The following is a 17,690-nucleotide window of genomic DNA, read 5'->3' on the forward strand; positions in this document are numbered from 1 at the left end:
AGATTTAAACTGTTTGCTTGCAGGGCATCGATATGTTGTTTGGTTGAATTCTTAAGTATGTATTTATTTCAATCCTTGGCCCATATTTAAAGATTCGGTGTTTTCCCATGAAAACCTGGATTTCCAGGTTCTTCTACCACCATGAAGACCTGGCGATGGCAGGAGTTGCTCCCTCGTACAAGCAGTAGTGGTGAGTAGCTGCTGTCCCCTCTGGACTGGACGTCAGCCATCCATTTTGCCCCACTCCCTACTGCCTTGCTTTCCTGTGTTACATTCCTTGCAGACCCCTCCCTGATCACAGAAATCTAATGACCTTCCCCAGGAGCAGAAGCCTCACTGCCTCCCGAGGTAGCCCGTTGTATTAGGGGCAATGCAGATTCTCACAGCGAGTCAAAATGCATCTCTGCGGTTAAGCGTCTGCCTTCGGCTCAGGTCATGATCTCAGGGTCGTGGGATCGAGCCCCGCATCGGGCTCCCTGCTCGGCGGGGAGCCTGCTTCTCCCTCTCCCTCTGCCTGTTGCTCCCCCTCCTTGTGCTTGTGCGCTCTCTCTCTGTCAAATAAGTAAATAGAACCTTTAAAAATAATAAAATGCCTCTCTGCCTGAGCATCCCAGGGCAGTCCTCTGGTGCCACGAAGAATCAATCTCTCTTCCGTGAGACAGCCCTTTCTGTATTCAACATCACAAACCATATCCTTCACTTTGTCAGCAGGAACATTCTCCGTCCCTCACCTACTCTACACACTGATTTCTGCAGCCTTTTCCAGGGGAGCTCTGAACAGGATTTCTGAGAAAGGGGAGGTAGCGATGCTTTGTTTGCCTCAATCTGAGTGGATCCCATCCAGCGTCTGCATAGAGCAGAGGGAGAAAGAAATCTGTTATCCTTGCAACTTCTTCTGAGTCTGATCTTGCGTGGCCTTGTTACACACTTCACATATTGTGAAATCCTGGAATATCAAACAGCGTATTTATAGGTCCGTGAAAACCCATTGTTCACTGAAACAAAAATGAACCCTAAACAGATGTGGTCCTGTGGCATCAGTTTTACATGTGAAGGCAGCATGTTATTCTCATCTGAAATGATCTCTGTGTTAGTGGCTCCCAGTATGTCCCTGGCAGACCCTCCCACCCCGTCCCCCCGCCCGAGGGACTTGACATTCTGGTGTAGGGTCCCAGAATTAGTATGTGCACCATGCATTCTTGTCAGACTGTAGAAGTTTGGCATATATCATTCTATTTCTGTTTCTCAAATGTAAGTAGATGCCACAGTAATTAATCAAGTATAAATCCATTTAGAGATATTATTACACTCCTATCTGCTTTGTCTCTGTTAAAATAGGAGCCTCTTTTTAAAAAGTTTGGGTTAAGGGGGGCTTAGTCTATGATGTTCCTACCTTTCCAGGGCCCCAGTGATCTGAAGGGCCATTGTATTTGGACAGAGACATGCCCCTTCTCTCCTGTTTTCTCAGACCATTCCCCTGGGACCGTACCGCCCGCAGAGCGCATGCTGTTTACTCTCTGGCCCTTTACAGGGAGTGTCTGTGGACACCTGCCCTGGCACATCGAATGCCACGCCACACCTCCTCTGTCATCCCTGAGTACCCCTCTTTCTCCTCCATGTTCTTTAAATTCAGGCTCTCCCTATGATCTGACAGCTCTGCCTCTGGAGCATCTTTGACTCGGTCTCCGCCTCTCGATGGCCTAAGTTCAAGCTTTCATTTTTTTTAAAACCTGGACTCGAAATTGTCTTCCAACTGGCTTAGCTAGCTTGAGCTGGATTTTATCCCTTTTGTGGGACATCTAGGCCTCCACTCTGGCTTGGCATGGCTAGTCACAATTTTATCATAGCCATTCCTCTCTAAATTATTTTCTTCTGATGAATTCTCTGGAGTCCAGAATCATGACATTTGTAGGAGATTAATATGGATGTGGTCACAGTATTGCTAAATGGCCTTCTACGTGATAGCGCTGTCCTTTAGTTTTAGTGCAACAAATGATGTCCCCCGGAACGCACGTCATTGTGCACGCCATGAGGAATGTCGTAGTTCACCATTGTGCTAGTAGCAATCAATATCGCCTTGTAAAAAAAATTTGCAACCTATTTAAATTTTTTCCACTAAGGTTGAAATGAATGAAATGTATTTGTATTTCTTTATGAGTTTTCTGTGTCATTTGTGCATTTAATTGCCATGGAATTAATGTCCCATTGTCGATTTCATTGTTCTGTTACCAGTTTGGTTCAACAAATGTCTACTGAGAACCTGTCAGAGGCTGGGGTTAAAAAGATCACCAATTCCTAGGAACTTGAGTCAGCAGACAGACCTATGAGCAGATAATTCGAATACAGCCCGTTGTACCTATTCTAGCAGATCTTGGGTGTTAGTAAGGAAATATTAACGCCATATCTTGATTTATTCATTTATCACAATATAAACAAGTGAAAATTCTCATCCTTGGGTACATTACATAATGAGTGCAGGGATGGTACCTTGAAGGAACCAGTTCATGACCATGTACACGTTTGATACAAGTTTCAGAAGATAAAGTGGATTCTGTTGAAAACCCAACCCTGTGATTTATAGAAGACACTGCTTTTTTAAAAAGATTTTTAAAAACATATTTATTTACTTGAGAAAGAGTGAGAGAGAGAGTGCACAAGCAGGGAGAGGGAGAGGGAGAGAGGAAGAGGCAGACTCCCCACTGAGCAGAGAGCCCAATGCGGGGCTCCATCCCAGAACCTGAGCCAAAGGCAGACGCTTAACCAACTGAGTCACCCAGGCGCCCCAAAGACACTGCTTTTGAATATGTCCGCCTATTTGTAGCCAGTGATGTGAAAACAATATTAAGTTCATCTTAAGCTCTCCAGGCTGTAAGACTTGTTTCTAATGTCTTGCTATTTCCTGTTAATTACAACTTATTAATGATTTGCATAGGCTGCTTCCTTTTGATTAGTCCCAAGATGTTTCTGACTGTCCTTTCCCACAGTTCCTTTTAGGTGTCTTCCTTATCAGAGATATTTTGGTCTAGTAGTCCACTTAATCTCTCCTTAAATGTTTCATTAGCATGTTTTCTATCGTTTTAGGTGGGTTAGCCAAACTTATGACTCCTAAAGAATTTAAATAATAAATGGTAGACTAAGTAAATAGGTACTCAAACGATATGAAAGTTTAAATAAATAAATGTTCAGAACTGCCCAGAAATTCTTCTGAGCAATGACCAGCTACCTGTGACCTGTCAGTGTGAACATTTCTAAGTCTACCAGCTTGGATTTCACGTGGTCATTGGATACTTTCAGATGCGTGGGCTGGACTGGCCAGTTGAACATGCCCATCTGTACCTTGGGGAAATACACCAAAGTGTTTCTGCTTCACTTGATACGGTGGGTGCTAAGATAGATGGAGCATGGACACTGCCTTGGGGTTCTGGAAGATTTCTCTGACATGTGACACTTGAGCAATCTTGATAACAGGAAGTAGAGATGACGGGTGACCGACAACTCCCAGAGGGAAGAAAAATTCTCGGGAAACCTAACCCACTGACAGTTTTCCTTTAACTTAATGTTTTTGTCTACAAATTAACTTAATATTTTTGTCTATAAATTATAATATATATATAATATATATTTTTGTCTATAAATTATAATGTAATATAATATATATAATATAATATAATACAAAATCTGATTGCTAGCCGTGTGAAAACTCTGTCTAGCTCTTATTTTCAAAGTAGGTAGTGAACTAATGGTTTTTTGTAGATCCACATGTACTTAAGCCCAGAGTGACTGTGGTGTTTAAATTCACAAGCCTCTGGATGCATTCCCATCCAATAGATGGAGTAAGTTGGTTCTTTACAAAGTTTTAAAAAGCTTTAAAAGCAGCATACTCTTATTTCCTTTGCCTAATAAAAACTGACAGCCATCTTTCTCCAAAAGAGACAATTTTGTTATACATTGAAACTCTATGGAGGCATCATTTCTCACGGTGCCATTTTTAATTTCTTTAATTTTCATCATACTTGTTCATCCCCTCTTACAACCTTTTCAATACTCTCATTGCTTTTGCATTCTCAGACCCACTAGGATGCATAACGTTCCCCAAACAACCCCAGGATGGCAGGACTAAAACATGAGCACCTATGACTGTGGACTCCAACTTTTAGAGACCGGCAGTGTTGACTGGCTTTTGTCCTCATCTGTGGGAGACCATGGTTAGAAAAGCTTCCGTGCCAGTTTTGGGAGATCAATAGAATTGGGGGAAGCCTGTATATGCAGAAGGTTGAGAAAGCAAAGTTGGTGGTCTAGGAGGTCTAGGAGGACCACTCTGGTGGCAGGTGACTTGGGACTGTGGAGGAAGGGAAGAGGGGGGGAAAGTGAAAGAAACTGTTGTAACAGGCTAGGGGGGAGTAGGACCGTGGCATGGGGACTGACTTGCAAACCTGTTTAGCACCATGGTGTTTGGGGTGAAGAAGGGAGAAAGGGAAGGGTTGAGGTGATTTGGGTTATGGCTGGATGACCTATTGAAATAGGTCACACAGTGATTCTTCACTTCCGTTCGTTTCTGATGCTTCTCTTTTTTTAAACATGTAATTCTCATGCCGGCTTTGACTTTTTGTTGGCTTTCCTTTCATTGGTGTATGGCTTTGGGGGTGTGTGTGTGTGTGCGAGCTGACACCACACTGTGCTAATAATAACTACCAATGTGTAACGTGTTTTTAATCTGGCAGAGCTGGTCTTCTTCAGGTTTTCTTTCTTAGGTGCTCCTCTTTCTGTATAGAAATGAATTTTGGTATCCCTTTGTTCCTAGCTCCTAGAAAAGGTCCCTTGTGATTTTGATTGGTCTAGAGTTCGTTCAGCCACATAATATTTATTGGGTGCCTGCAATGGTGTAGGGTCTGAGGATACAAAAACAAATAAATCCCAGGTATTTATGGTCTAGCACATCCGTAAGCTAAACTTTGGGGAGAGTTGATGTCTTTTCAACAGGAGCATGGCGTATCTCTTCCTATACATGAAGCTTTCATGTGCTTCCTAAGTATTTTGTTATTGTTGGAAATAGTGCCTAATTAGTTTATTTGGTAAAAATGAGTGATGTTCATGTTTGTATATATATTTATTTACTTTACTAAACTAGTTGCAGCTGATCATTTTGTTACTTCTTTGAATTTCTGTGTATATAATATTATGCGTCATGTTTTTGTTTCTTCTTTTCCTATTATTTCTTTCATCTCATTTAATGGGTTAGACTCCAAAATAATGTGTAGCTGTATAATTGTTTGCAGCAATATTGTATAAAGGGCATGTGATTTCACCACCATTAGGCATTCCAAAAATGTGATAAGGACTGGTAAAGCCCTGTTTAAATGCAAATGTCCTAATCTGAGTACTTCCTGATGGAAATCTACAGGCCTTTCCTCTGTCTTCTTGGAGCCACACACCTTTTAGTATGCCTGACGTGTGAGCTTAGTCGTAAGATTGGCAGGTGTGTGGCTTAAAGGCAGAATACTGAATTTGTGGTAGTCCAACCATACGGAGAAAACAACTGCAGTGCACTTGGACTGAGGAAGGAACTGGAAGAGAAATTTGAAATGGAGCAGACGTAGCAATATGTTAATATAACTTCTAAAGAAGTGGTTAGCAGGTCACGGGGCAGTGGACTTAATTGCAGCCTTAACTCTTGGAGCAGTCTTTAGGAACAGAAACCTTGCTACCCATGGATTTAGATGGAGGTTCTAACAGCCCTCTCCCCGAAAAAAAAAAAAAAATCATCCACACACACAAATTGCATATAATTTCCCGGCCTTCACCCACCTCTTCCAGCCCAGGGCCAAGAACCCCAGGATTAAAGAATCCTGCTAACTCCCGGAGAGATGTGTAACTGCAGTTCCCGTGCCTATGATAGGCGTGCACCTCACATGTTCTCCAAAACACACACTTGACCTCTATGTGGGAGGCCCCCCCCCCCCAGAAAAGCCAAAATGGGATATTCTGGATGATGAGATGTGGCGGTCACCTTAGACTAATCAGCTCCTTTTGGCAGTGACTTCATTCCAGAATGTTTTCAGAGCTTTTAGATGAGGGCTTTAAAAACCTAAAACCGCTATAGGGCAGCTGGAGTATAGTAAAAGTTGAGCTGGACGTGAGTCTGTGCTGTCCACCAGCTCTCTCTCTGACCTTGGCCGCCCCAGCCTCCCCGCTGCGCTCCCACACTGGTCAGACAGGGCTCCCGATACCGCACAGGGACCAGCCCTGGTAGGTGTAAGAAGTTGGCATGAGGGGCGCCTGGGTGGCTCAGTCGTTAGGCATCTGCCTTCGGCTCAGGTTATGATCCCGGGGTCCTGGGATCGAGCCCCACATCGGGCTCCCTGCTCCGCGGGAAGCCTGCTTCTCCCTCTCCCACTCCCCCTGCTTGTGTTCCCTCTCTCGCTGTCTCTCTCTCTCTCTGTCAAATAAATAAATAAAATCGTAAAAAAAAAAAAAAAAGTTGGCATGAGGTAGGGAGGCATCTTAAGACTGGGAAGCAGTAGGAGATAGCAGGTTAGCACTGGAAAGAATAGGCAGGTTAGATTTCACCTCACCACCAGGGGCCAAAATAAATTCCAGACGGCTTAAGGGTTTCTAGTTAAAAACCGAACCATAAAATAGAGGAAAAGATGGAAAGTTCTTCATGCTCTGGCACAAGAGTACAGAGAATAAATAATAAAAGGTAACCTATAGATTCAGCCATGCAAAAATTAAACTTCTGTCTGTCGTATATCATAATTAAAATGATGACAGATGACTAGTTGGAAACAATTGAGAGCAGCCACAACGGAGGGCTAATGTCCTTAGTGTATAAAGCTCTCTTATCAATCAGTTTAAAGAAGTGCACTCTAATGAGCAAATACCGTCAACAGAACGCTCACAGATGACAGTAAGTGTATGACACTCATTTCAAAACTACAACTAATTTTAGAAGCACAAAGCTTCAAGACGGCATGTTTCACTTACCAAATTGGCAAAGCTCAAATAATGATATGTTACTGTCTTGGGAGAGCCGACAAGGGCCGTGTTTATCCAGTCATACCCAGGTGGGAATATAAACTGGCATTCTTTTCCAAAAAGAAATTTGCCATTGCATTTTAAGAACCACTTGTAAGATCAGAACCCAAATCGTCCATCGCATCCTCCAATCTCTTATCCTTCTGGATCCTCTTCCCGAAGAGTCCCCCTCTGTGCTTTCTTTTTTTTTTTTTTTTTTAAAGATTTTATTTATTTATTTGAGAGAGAGAATGAGAGACAGCATGAGAGGGAGGAGGGTCAGAGGGAGAAGCAGACTCCCTGCCGAACAGGGAGCCCGATGCGGGACTCGATCCCGGGACTCCAGGATCATGACCTGAGCCTAAGGCAGTCGCTTAACCAACTGAGCCACCCAGGCGCCCATCCCCCTCTGTGCTTTCTTAAGTCCCCTTGCTTCTCTGACCTCAGTCAGTCATGGCAGGGTCTCTGACCACCCTTCCAGCACTCTGTCCAGCCGGCCTTTTTCCTTTACCGGTCCTGCTGCCCGACAGCCCGACCAGGTCACCGGGGAATTCTTCTTGCCTGTACCTGGGATGCAGGGCGTGGTCCAGAAAGCTCATCCCACTTCCCAGGTCAGGGCGGCCAAGATGTTCCGGCCTCCAAGCTCCGCTGGGCTCTGAAGACCGCCTCCCAGCCCTTGGCTCAGTTTCCTGTCCCATTTCCTAAGTGCTTTTGCCAGACTTTGACTTTTCTCAGACCCACTCCACCCGACTCCAGACACACCCACTCCCCTCGGATGACCTGCCTCCTTGTTTCCAGAGAAATCTGGCCACTGCCACCCCGTCCAGGTCCCTCAGGCTCAAGCTGATCAGTCTAAGTGGTCTGAGTGGTCACTGTCCCCCCCCTCCGCGAGCCGCTCTCCCCAGGGCGGGGGTGCTTCCCCTGTCCGCTCTGCATTTCCAGCTTCCCTCTCTCCACGGGTTCTTCGTAGCCACTCGCGATGTTCAGGTCGTCGTCCTCGGCTCTCTTCCTCCCGCGCGGGGCTTTGCAGCTCCGTCTGCCGTCAGCGCCCTGCATGTTGGCTCTCAGTGAGCATTCCTGTCCCCTGTGCCACCGTTCGCAGTTTCAGCCAGCCAGCCATCCTTGCTTGAGGGGCACCACACGCCGGCTTCTTCCCCGCCCTCCCTAGACGCTGCTCTGCTGTTCGCCGCTCCGGTTGCTCTCCCACCGTGTTCCTCACCAGGTTTCTGCGCCCAGCTCTTCTCTTCTCTGCAGATCTGCATTCCGAGCGAACCGCCCCCCGCCAAAACCAAAAAAGCGGCGTTTGCTGCTCCTGCTGGCGGCACGCTCGGAATTTTCTCTCCGGACGCGTCTTCCGTGCTTCAGAACCGCCCAGCAAAAAACACACCGGACATCTCCACCGGCACGTTCGGCAGACCCCTTAAGTCCGGCATTTCCGGAGCTGACCTTGTTGACCTTCCCCTCAGAGCCTCCCAAACTGCCCCTCTAGTTGAAGAGCCTCACGGTCTAGCCAGTCACTCAAGATAGGAACATGGTGATCATTCTAGGGGATTCCTTCTCCCTTCCCATCCACGCCGGGTCCCGAAGTCCTGCTTGTTGTGTCTTTGTAACAGCTCTCCCTCCCCGCCTCTCCTTACCCCCTGCTTTAGGGTGGGCCCTCCCTTTTCTTACTTGGATCTCATATTCTTGGGTCTCTTAATACTCACCTCCCTCAGTTTCCCTGCCTGCCAGTATGTCTGCCCTCCCCCTCCATGCATCTTCCACACTGTTGCCAGAAAGATCCTTCGAAAAAAATAATAATACTGATAGCTTACATTTATTTGGGTGCTGTGTGCCAGGCGCTACTCCAAGTGCTAGTCACGTATCAGCTCATTTAATACCCAAGTCAGTACTGTATTATCTCATTTTACAGGTGAGAAAACAGAGGCACAGAGACATTTGATAACTTGTCTGAGGTCACAGAACTAGGAAGTCTGTCTCCAGAGTCTCTACTCTTAACCACTTATGTCATAACAATAAATACCATGTTTTGAGCTTTCGAGGAATTGGCACTTTGCGTATATTATCTCTTGCAATCCACTCAATTCTGTAAGTTAGAAGTTCTTAATATTTCCGTTTTTACAGACTAGGAAATAGGGGGCACAGAGACATTAAGTAAACTGCTCACAGTTGCACAGCTTTTAGGTGGTGGACAGGGCTTTGACCCTCAGCAAACGTACTCCAGGCTATCAGTCTGAGTCAACGTACCCTCCCGCAAGGAGCGAGCACCTTACGAACTCACACTTTTAGGAGTGTTTCTCTGTTCTTTTAGAATTGTGGGTGGCAAAGGAGGTATACTTGTGTAAAGAGGTTCTTGCTAATAGGAGCATTTGTGATAAGAGACCAGCACCGTGTTCAAGTGATACCCAGAAATAGTGAAATGCGTTGCCCTATAATGCCGTAGAAATTCCTCTGCCAGTTCAACATGCTGCATTCTGACTATTCTCCCTCCTGCCCCTGTATGAATTGATTTCGTAATTTGGAATTTTTCATGAACCCTTAGGAACACAACTATCATAATAGCATGTTATAGCACAGCAGGTTGACCTCTTGTCTCCACTGGTAGGTTCCTGAAATTATCCATGGTAGGAAAATTCTCTCATGAACTTAAGACATTACAGGAGACAGTTTGAGGTGATTGACTGAACATGTATATATTTCTTCTCTCTCATTAAAATCCATTGAGGGGGCGCGTGGGTGGCTCAGTCGGTTAAGCGTCCGACTCTTGGTTTCAGCTCAAGGTCATGATCTCAGGACCGTGGGATCAAGCCCAGCATTGGGCTCCACGCTCAGGGGGGAGGCTGCTTAAGATTTTCTCTCTCCCTCGCCCTTTGCCCCCCCCCCCAAATAAATAAATCTTTGAAATCCATTGAAATGTTAGGAAAGCTATTTTTTAAAAAATTCTTCGGAATTAAAAAACGTGGTACTGAAAGCCATTCAGAAAAGCTTCCAGATGACTGTTTAAGAAGTAGCTCTATGGTTGACTGCAGCAAGTGCTGTTTTATTTGTTCTTTCATTGTCCAACACAGGACAATAGGATGTAAGAAAATCCTCAGAAAGCCTATTACGTCCATTAAAAAAAAAAAAAGGAGGCTACTGAGAAAAAGACATAGAGTTCTTGGAAATTAAAAAATCTGTCACTGGGAGCCTGCGTGACTCAGTCAGTTAAGCATCTGCCTTCGGCTCAGGTCATGATCCCAGGGTCCTGGGATGGAGTCCCACATTGGGCTCCCTGCTCAGCTGGGAGTCTGCTTCTCCCTCTCCCTCTGCCCCTCCCCCCTGCTTGTGCGCTCTCTCAAGTAAATAAATAAATAACATCTTTTAAAAAAATCTGTCAACAATTCATAAAAAGTCTCAGGGAACTAAAAAAGGAACAGTCTTTAGAAAGGAAGTAAAGCAAGTTTCTGTGTTCTTTCATTTTTCAGGATATGGGACTCTCCCAAATGTACATTGTCAGGAATAGCACTAATAAAATAAAGAGGAATCATGTATTAGGTCATTACAGAATCAGAGGAGCATCCCTCCTCTTCCTGCCAACCTCCCATCCTATTAATGCGACTAAGTTATGTTGATTTTCACACAGAAAGACTATCTTTTTGCCTTTCTGGCAACCATAAAGATTTTTTTATTATTATTATCTGCATGGTTCTTAACTGGAAACAGTTTGGTCCCCCTCACCCCCTCGATTTGGCACTATCTCCAGACATTTTTCATTGTCACCCCTGGGGAGAGGGGGGCATGTTGCCCCTGGCTTCTGAGCGGGTAGGAGCCAGGGATGCTGTGAACAGTCTACAGTGCTCTGGACAGCCCCCCCACAGAAGGAATTATTTAGACTAAAATGTCAAAAGTGCCAAGGTGGAGAAAGAGTTAACTCTAAATTGCCTAGCCACTTGCAACCAGAACTGCTCCTTAATCTCCCAAGATGGCAGAGACATAAGAAGTTAAAAGCTGCACGCTGAAAATTGGCAGTCTTCTTTACATTAAACTATCCTAATAGTTTACTAGAAAGTAGATAAAATTTCTAACATGTCTTGTGCCTAATCTGCCTGCACAGTGAAACTGAAGATGTGACATCAAGAATGATACTTAGCCTGGGGCAGGGGGGAACATCCATAGTTGGAACGATTGGTACATCTTTCTGTCATCATTGTCAGTCTGTCTGGTTCTCTTTCCCAGGGAGGTAGGGTGCAGCCTCCCAGTTCTCCTTTTACCAGGGCTGCAGACAGCTATGACTAATCAGCGTTGGCATGGGAAGTAAGAGCTCTTGCCACCTTCCCTAAGAAATTTCCTCACCCTAGACTGGTCCAGTGTAGATGTCGAACGCCTAAATTCTTTCCTTCTCTGCCTCCCTTTCCCTCCCCTCCCCACAACAGTGCTGTGGTGAGGTCTTTAGGAGACAAAATCTCTTTATTTAGGCTTTGTCTCTGAAAGAAATGTCATTATTTTAGGGGTTCGTCGCTAGCTCATTCAGAAGACCATGCGACCCTTGATCTCAGAGTTCAAGCCCCACATTGGGCATAGGATTACTAAAAAAAAAAATCTTGTTATTTTGCCTCATCTTTGAAATATTTGCATTTGATGTACAATTGTAGGTTGACTTTTTTTCTTTCAGGACTTTACAATGTCATTCTAGGGGCGCCTGGGTGGCTCAGTCGTTAAGCATCTGCCTTCGGCTCAGGTCATGATCCCAGGGTCCTGGGTTTGAGCCCCACATCGGGCTCCCTGCTCAGCAGGAAGCCTGCTTCTCCCTCTCCCACTCCCCCTGCTTGTGTTCCCTCTCTCGCTGTGTCTCTCTCTGTCAAATAAATAAATAAAAAATCTTTAAAAAAAATAAAATAAAATGTCATTCTGTTGTCACTTGGTCATAGTGTTTCTGATGATAAGTCAGCCATCATTCTTACGTTGCTCCCCTGCCTGTTAAGTGCCCTTTTTTTTCTGTCTGCTTTCAAGATTTTCTCTTCCTCCACAGTTTGACCTTGATCTTTTTAGGTGTGTTTTCTTTGTGTTTATCCTGCTTGGAGTTCTCTGAGTTTGGATCAGTGGATTGTTCATTGTTCATTAAATTTGGAAACTTCTGGGGTGTCTGGGTGGCTCAGTTGGTGAAGCGTCTGATTCTTGATTTTGGCTCAGGTCATGATCTCAGGGCTATGGGATCGAGCCCCTCGTCAGGCTCCCCGCTCAGCGCAGAGTCTGCTTCTCTCCCTCCCCCTCTGCATATGCGCATGCCTACTCTCTCTCTCTCAAATCAATAAATTAATTTTTAAAAATTTGGAAACTTCTCAGCCATTGTTTATCCAATATTTCTTCTGCCCCATGTTCTTTCTCTTTTCCCTCTGGCACTCTTATTACAGGTATACTAGGCTGATATTGTCCCACTGATCTTGGATACTTTGTTCCAATTTTTTTCCTCTCTGTATTTTTTTTTTAAAGATTTTATTTATTTGACAGAGAGATAGAGCACAAGTAGGCAGAGCAGCAGGCAGAGGCAGAGGGAGAAGCAGACTCCCCACTGAGCGGGGAGCCCAACGTGGGACTCGATCCCAGTATCCTGGGATCATGACCTGAGCTGAAAGCAGATGCTTAAGACTGAGCCCTCCTCTCTGTATTTTAGTTTGGATAATTTCTTTCAACTTCCAGATCTCTGATGAAACCCATCATCTACTCATTCATCCTGTCAACCTTTTTTACTAGATCCTTTAATGTGTTTATCATAATTCCAACATCTTGGCTGTCTTTGGATCTAGTTCTATTGACAGTGTGTCTTGCTAATGCATCATATTTTCTGTTTTTCTCCTGTGGTGAGTTTTGTGGAATGCCAAATATGTGTAGAAACAGAGAGTGGTGGGCCTCTTCTGCCAGGCAATTCGTGGGAGGACTCAAATCCATCTAGTCTGTTGTTGCATGAGTCTGGGCTTTCTTGTTGCTTTGGATACATTCAGTTCACCACAGGCTTCAACTCATATGAGGGTGGGATTAAAATTTCCCCCTGGGCAGGTCTTGTTTATCTCAGTTCTCCTGCCTTACCCTCAAATTTAGTAGGACTTGTGTGCCTATATCAAGAGAACTTCCCCAGCTCTCTTGCCCTCCCTGTGGTGTAGAGGACCAGTGCCTGGGATTCATTATAAGGCCCAAAGTCCGCAGGGCTCCTCTCAATTGTCCCCATTGCTCTTCAGCAGGCTCTGCCTATCTGAGCCTTGGGTGGCCCCAGAGTGGGGGATGTCTCAGCTGTCCCATCCCCTCCTTCAGTGGTGGACTGCCATTACATCCTACTCTGTGTAAGGCCCTGAGTACTGGAAGTTTCCTTTTAATTCTCCTACTTGGTCCTCAGACTAAAGTAGGCCCCATGCACCCAAGCCTAAGGGGGCCCGGGGGGTGGGGGCAAGGGTTCTCCCACAACTATCACCTTGTGTGTGTCCTTCCTGTGCTCTCTCTCTTACCTCTGTCCTCACTGCCTTAACGTACCCTTCTGCTATGCAACATCCAAGCGTCTAACTCCAACTCACTTATTAGGTCTCAAAAGCCATCACCAGTTTCAAAAACCTTCCTGGTATCTTAGGTCTGCATCAGATGTCCTCCCGTGATCTCTAACCTTTGGCACGTTATTAAGTTCTCTGTGCCCAGGTTTCTCATCTCCAAAAAGGGCATGGTAATAGCATTGATCACATAGTTATCTTGAGGATTCAATGAGTTAATACATGTAAAGCACCTGGAACCCAGAAATTAAGAACAGGATCTCGGGAGCAAAATCGCCCAGATTGAGAGCCTGCCTTGAGCAAGTCCATTCACTGTTCTGTGACTCAGTTGCTTCATCTGTAACATGGAGGCAACGATACTTACCTCATGGAGTTCTTGTGAACATCAAGGGGATTAATTCTTGCCAAGCACCTGGACCAGGGCCAAGCACAGGGTATGAGCTCACTAGACATCATCTGTGATGGTGGTGATGACAACCATCTACCCTCAGAGGCCCTGTGCTTCCCGGGACAGAGCACTCACTGCACTGGAGTCTCATTGCTGATTTTCCTCGACAGTCATTGAGCTCTGTCAGAGCAGGGGCTGTGTCTCTTACTCATGATGGCTCATGGAAGGGAACCCCACAAATACTTGTTCAGTGACTAACCAAATGAAAAGGTTAGTGGCAAAGCATGCATGACACCCGCTTGTGGTTGCATGCAGTGATGGGCCACATAGCTCCACTCAGAGAACGTTTCATTATTCTGAATGTCCTTTTGAGAAAAAGCCTCATTTAAAAAAAAAAATCAATATTCTATTTTGAGTCACCAACAGCATCCTTCCATCCATCAAGCTGTGGTGTTGGAACACTCTTTTCTTTGACCTTTAAAAAAGGGCAAGTGAAGATTTATGGTGTTCTCCACCCAGAATCTATCCGTCATCTGTTAAAAGCAGCCTCACCCCATTTTTCCAGGTGAACGTTTTCCCCCTTCATTTTGTGCACCATGCTAATCATAGAACTTTCTGGGCTACATCTGTGATGTGTATTCCTTGTAGAAACTTAGAGGACCCACAATTATTTCAAATTCTCAGCATTGCATGCTTTTTAAAAATGTAACATTTCTTGTTTATAGAGATACAGCCCTATATTCACAAAGTACAGTTTTGAAGGTTTCAAATATTCTCTTTTTCTTTCAACTATTCTGTTTTATTGTAGTTTCTTAAAAGTTGTGTGAGATCATTGGTGCAAATATAAATAGAGTGGGGTACAGGAAGGTCAGGGGTTGTGTTTTTAGAGCATATGGTTAGTTTGTGGTGGACCTAGGACCAGGGTCTAGTATGAAAACGAATTAAAAGAGAGTCCGCTGGGCGCCTGGGTGGCTCAGATGGTTAAGCGTCTGCCTTCAGCTCAGGTCATGATCCCAGGGTCCTGGGATCGAGTCCCGCATTGGGCTCCCTGCTGGGCGGGGAGCCTGCTTCTCCCTCTGCCTCTGCCTCTCTCTCTCTCTCTCTGACTCTCATGAATGAATGAATGAATGAATGAATGAATGAATGAATGAATAAATAAATAAATAAATAAATAAATAAATAAATAAATAAAAGAGAGTCCGCTTTGGTCAGTGACCTTAAAATTGCTCTCTTTCTGAGGGTCCAAAGACTTTGGTTCACATGTAATTTATTTAATGGGTTTCTGCCCAGTTTCCACACCCATGAAATAGAGGTGAAAATTGCCCCGTAAGGGTACGTGTCATAATGAAATGAAATCGTATGTGCAAAAGTGCTTTCATAAAAGAAAAGTGTACAAATGCCAACTTAATCTAGTATTGAAATCTGGTAGTCAACTAGGTTACGGCCCATGAATTCTAGCTTCTATGTCTGATTTATTTCTTGATCAGAGAGACCTCCATGTTTCATGGGTTTTTCTTGAACTTTTTAAAGTGTTTTTCAAGTTGATGATTTATAGTCAGTGATTCAGCCGTATCATTTCTGTTGAAATAGTAGCACGACATTGGCCAGGATCAGACTGGTAGGGCTTCGTGTCTATGTTCTTATTCATTCCTTGAATAACTGCAGAGGCCCTCCAGATGTTCTCCTACCTCCAGCCTGTACTGTGCTATCAGAATTTGCATTCTGAAAGCTGAGATCTGATGCCACTCCACTGGGGAGACACCATCAATGGCTCCCCATGGCCCCCTAGTTCCTAGCCCCTGGTTCTTTTCAGCCCTGATTCTGGGCCCAGGTGCAGGACCCTCTTCCCATTCCCTCTCCCATCCTCTTTGGGTGTTCTGTCTTATCAGAGATCTGCTTAGGCTGTTTCGCTCTGAAGCCTTTCCTGGCTTCTCTCTCTGCTCCTAGAAATGCTGAATGAAGTTGGTTGTTTACATTGCTGTCTTTCCTATTAGCTCCCAAGGGTGGGGACTGTGGCTCATTTTTCTCCTTCATTCCTCCGGAGCTCTTGACGTTTAGAGAGGCCTCCATGGATACTGGCTGAGTGAATGAAGATCCGAGTATCTCGTAGCAAGGCTGCCCTAAGATGGTTTCTGTCCAGAGAGCTCTCTGGCCCTCTGTGAATGCAGCGCTGAGGACGGCCGCAGCTGGGATTTTTACAGTCTCAGGATCAGCGGTGTGGGGTGCAGAGGGCTAAGACGTTGATCCTGTGATGAAGGGTTTTTGCTAACTCACCACATACCCAGTCTCTACATTTCTGTGCATTCTGTGCCCGTGCTTCTCTTCGGTGGCCTCCAGCCCACGCGGGGTTACCACAACCATCCCTTTGTTGTGATGGAACAGGCTGCCCTCTTCCCGCTGGAGGTTCGACGCTGCTCTGTGTCTTTGTGTAACTTCTGGGAGAAGCCAGAACAGCCTGGTCACTGTGGAAAAGTCCTTCCCAGGGACGACTTCGCTTGGGAGTTCTCCAAAGGTGGTGGTGGTTCGTTGTGATGCTCAGAACCGCTGACGCACCAGGAACCCTCACGGGGTGCTGGGGACCATGGTAATGAGAGAAACGAGATAAGTGGTGTTCCTAAACAATCACTGTGGTGGTGGTATTATTATTCCCATCATTCCGATCTTACTGGGGAGGACACGGACACTCACACTGGCAGCCCCCGAGCAACAGCAATGGGATTCAGATCCAGGTCTGCCTGACCCCAGAGCCCTAACTCAGCTCGTACCATATTCTGTCTCCTTCTCCTTTGCCTACAGTGCAACTTAGAATCTGCCGTCCACTGCCTTCTCATCACTCAGCTCAGCCTGCCTGCGAAGGCAGGAGAGTAAACTCAATTATGAGTCCCGTACATCAGACCACGTAGCAGGCAGTCTTAACCGAGCACATCTGTGGCTGGTGCTATAGGGACACGTCTGATTGTTTTTGCTACTGCCAACCATTTACTGCTGGAGCCTCTTTCTGTCGTGTCCTGGTGGTTACTCTGCCACCTGCCAGTGTGGGTACCCTGACCCTCTTCTGACACGGGGGTTCTCAACCCTCGCCATACTTTGGAATGGCCTAGGAAGCTTTAAAACAAAATGCCAGGCCCTCCCTTCCCCTCCCTCCCCCCAACGAGGTTCCCATTCAGTCACTCTGGGTTGGGTTCCAGGTATTATTTTTAAAACAACTTTATTGAGATATGCTTTATATGTCATAAAATTCACCCATTTTAAGTTTACAGTTCAGTGATTTCTTTTTTTTTTTTTTTTTAGTAAACTGACAGCATTGTGTAACCATCACCACCATCTGATTGGATAACAGTTCAGTCACCCCAATAAGATTCCTTATGCTCCTGTCTAGTCCATTCTCGTTCCCAGACTCACCCTCAGCTAGCCCTACTCTATTTTCTGCCTCTATAGGTTTTCTTTTTCTTTAATATTTATTTATTTATTTGAGAGAAGAGAGAGAGCACAAGTGCGGTGGGGGGAGGGGCAGAGGGAAAGGGAGAAGCAGACTCGGGGCTCGATCCCAGGACCCCAAGATCATGACCTGAGCCGAAGGCAGACGTTTAACTGACTGAGCCACCAAAGTGCCCCTAGATTTGCTTTTTCTGGCCTTTTCCTAAAAATGGAATCACATACAACCATGTGTAACCATCATTGAGAATCAGTTATCTCAGACTTTTTTTTTTTTACTACTGTTCCCTAGATTCACCGTGGCTCAGAGAAATCAATAGGCACCTCCTAGGGCTGTCTTT

Source organism: Leptonychotes weddellii, chromosome 5 (genome assembly GCF_054177405.1).
Source record: "Leptonychotes weddellii isolate Sample4059 chromosome 5, ASM5417740v2, whole genome shotgun sequence".
In the NCBI taxonomy this organism is placed as follows: Eukaryota; Metazoa; Chordata; class Mammalia; order Carnivora; family Phocidae; genus Leptonychotes; species Leptonychotes weddellii.